Source organism: Tiliqua scincoides, chromosome 4 (assembly GCF_035046505.1).
Source record: "Tiliqua scincoides isolate rTilSci1 chromosome 4, rTilSci1.hap2, whole genome shotgun sequence".
Lineage (NCBI taxonomy): Eukaryota > Metazoa > Chordata > Lepidosauria > Squamata > Scincidae > Tiliqua > Tiliqua scincoides.
In genome coordinates, this window is record NC_089824.1 from 192,265,719 (window position 1) to 192,269,249 (window position 3,531).

At 45.0% G+C, this 3,531-nt stretch overlaps 1 pseudogene; it reads left to right on the plus strand.

The window, feature by feature from the left end:
* Positions 1-2,148: 2,148 nt before the first annotated feature.
* LOC136650523 (5S ribosomal RNA) lies at positions 2,149-2,265 on the plus strand (annotated as a pseudogene).
* The last annotated feature ends 1,266 nt before the right edge of the window (positions 2,266-3,531 follow it).

The window sequence follows — 3,531 nt, forward strand, 5'->3', positions numbered from 1 at the left end:
CCACATAAAGCTTCTTTCTTTAAAAAAAATAATAACTTGCTTTGTTTCACAGGCATCGCAGTGCCAGTCATGCTTTTGAACATAATCATCTTAATGGATTGTACGGAACTCTGTAGCTGAGCACAGAGCAATGTCCTAACCAAGAGAACCACCTTTTCTACCATTGACAAACTAATGACTTCAAAATTCATCACATTAATAAAAGAAAAGCCAGATTGTTCTCAATGCACTGTGCACTAAATTAGCTCCCAGCATTGTTTTGACTAAATCCGAGCCTAGCTGTTAAACCATAAGAAAAATCTGCCTGGCCCTTCCATTTGTCTCCATTCTCCCTTTCTCCTCTCATCTTGCTGTTTAGCATAATAGCATCTGCTCACTGTTTGGTTCCAAAGCAACAGGATTTAAATGATGTATGAAATGCAATAATGCTCCTGCAGGCAAAGTATGCAGGCATGGGGTATATACCACAGTACAGAGACATAGCAGGACCTATTAATTCCCTTCTCCCAATGAAGTCCAGTGCTCGGCTCAGTGTTTGAAAACTCCATGTAACCTTCAGAACAGCCGTGTCTTTTACAGTCTTTGCAAACTGTGCCTGTGTTGCACTTGGAAGATATCAAACAGGACTCTAATATGTGTCCCTGTGTGTTTCAACAACTGGATTTGCCATACTACTTAGTACTGCAGGTATCACTGTGGTTTTCTGGGTTTGATTTCAGAAACAAATTTTGGGAGTTCTGCATTTTTTCTTCTCTGCAAAGGAGAGGCAAACTCCCCAAATTTGGCATCCAAACCAGAGCTCAAAGAATCTTGGTTGTCCCCCCTTACCAGCCCTCCCCAATAGTCATGACCCTCTACAACAGTGGTTCTCAAATGTTTTAGAGGCCCTAGAGCAGTGTTTCCCAGCCTTTAGGAAACTGTGGACCACTGAGGCAAAAACTGGAATTGTCATGCAACACCCCACCCCTGCACCACATGCAACATCCCACCCTGCACATAAAAAATACATTTAAATTTATAATACCGGTGGCCCTCATTATCCACATGGGTTCTGTTCCTGGAAACCTGCATGGGTATTCGAAACCTGTGGTTTTTGCTCCCCTGGACCTGTGGAAGACTGGACCCGTTTAAAGGAGAATTCTAGTTTTTGCCAAGAAGCAGAAGTCACCTTTAAATGATTCTGAACTTCATTCTGAAGCCCATAGATACTGCGGGCAGATGAGCATAGCGAGCAGAGGAGAAGATCCTCCAGAGCCAAGAGCAGCACAGCTCCTCTCACTTCCAAAGACTCCAAGTCAGCCAGCATCACAGGTTCAAGGGACCCATGGATGAAGAAATCCAGAGTATCAAATCCATGAATAATGCGGGCCACCTAAAATTAGAAAAAAATGATTAGAGATTTATTACTTATAGAGAAGATTTGTGGTTTGCTGCTTTTGCAGCCAGCTGAAGCTGCAGGCAGTCCGTTCTCTGCCCTCTCTGGTGATCCATGGAGGACTGCTCTCTCAGCAAGACACTGGAAGTGATCAAAAGCTATTTTTTCTGAGACCTTGCGGACCACTTCTCAGAGTCTTGTGGACCACAAGTTAGGAACTAGTGCTCTGGAGCATCCATTTTTAACCACTGTGCTGTGGCACATTGGTATGCTGCGAGTGGTCCACAGGTGTGCCACAGGAATTTGGGGGAAGGTCATTTATTAGTAGGGCCAATGGGAGATGTGAGCCTCCCACTGGTAGCAGGGTGTGCCTTGTCAATTGTCAGAAACCTGATGGTGTGCCTTGACAATTTTAGTGCCTTGTCAGTGTGTCATGAGATGAAAACGGCTGAGTATCACTGCTTTAGAGACTGCTGCCTGATTTAGAAATGCCAAGGGTGTGGCTATAATGGAGATTGGGCAAAAATTGTCCCCCTCCAAGTAGCAGATTGTTTAACCTTGATACACACAGCCTAATCTGCCATGTCAGTTTCACAAACTACCAAAAACTGGGTCACAACCCACTGATGGGTCCCGGACCCACACTTTGAGAACCACTGCTCTACAACATGTCCTGTACTTACCTAGAAGTAGTCCTCACAAAGATTACAACCTCATGAGTCCCTTTGTCTTTTTTCTTCTTCTTTGTCCCTTGCTGCACAGTTTAAAATCATGGCTTCGTCTGTTACCCTGCACATGCCCGATCTCGTCTGATCTCGGCAGCTAAGCAGGGTCAGGCCTGGTTAGTACTTGGATGGGAGACCGCCTGGGAATACTGGGTGCTGTAGGCTTATACCATAGTCTTTCAAGACTGAAGGTTGCCAACCAGGGGGAGGGGGAAGAGAGATAAGAGCTCCCCACTGTCACTGGGGCAAGAAATGCTGGTGGAGAGATTGCTAGAGGAGAGGAAAGCTGGCAAAGACATCTACCAAAACTTGTGTATGTGTATGTGCAACCTCCTGATTTTAGAAATGAGCTTTATCAGAATGCCAGATGCAAGGGAGGGCACCAGGATCTCCCTTGTTATCTGGTGTGCTCCCTGGGGCATTTGGTGGGCCGCTGTGAGATACAGGAAGCTGGATTAGATGGGCCTATGGCCTGATCCAGTGGGGCTGTTCTTATGTTCTTATGATGTGGCCTGGTGAATGATCTGATTATTTTCTATGTCTGGCTCAGTTGGTAGAGCTGCCGCCTTGTATGCCTGAAGATCTGAGGCTGCCAGTTCGAAACAACCAGAAGTACCCAAGAACTGATGACATGCTGATATACTGATGAGCTGACCCTCGGTGGCAGAGAGGAGTTGCCGTCAAGTGGAGCATGGGAGGCCAGACAGGGGCCAGAGAGAGGCCAGACCAGGAAGGAATCCAGCTGGAATGAGAAGTTCTATGAAAGACTAGAACTACTCAATTGTAAAAATCCCTACCGGGGTTTAGAACAGCCTGCCTATGTAAACCACCTTGGATTAAAGTCTGAGGAGAAATCTGATGACCAAAGAAAGGCGGTATATAAATACCTGTATAAATAAATATAAATAAAATTATTTAAATAGAACAGATCAGATCCTTTTCAGATAATTTAGAGGTGAACCTCAACCAACTTGCATTTGAGGTTATATGCCAAGTAAGAGCATAAACAGCAGTGTATGATGCAGTGGTTGTTGGCAGAGCACTAGCTCCCACTGCTGCTCCTCAATGAGTAGGGGAAAGGACTTGATTCCCTTGGTAACTGGAGTAGGAGACAGAGGCAATAACTCTGCCACTTCAGCATCATGCATATGCAACAGTGTCAGCATCTTCACATAGCATACTCCCCTCCATTCAGACCATCAAACATAGTGCAATGCAGATGAACGACAACCACATTCAGAAATGTGTCTAGTTGAACTACTGGATGTGAATATTATCCACCCATATTACTTATGTTTCAATGGAATGTGCATTTGGATACACATCTGAAGCTGAAGCGCTGTCCGTATTTCGGCCCAAATAATCATGTATATGTGATGCCACAGTGTTGGCAGGAAAAAAACAACAACTCAGCAGCTTAGCATCGCAAGA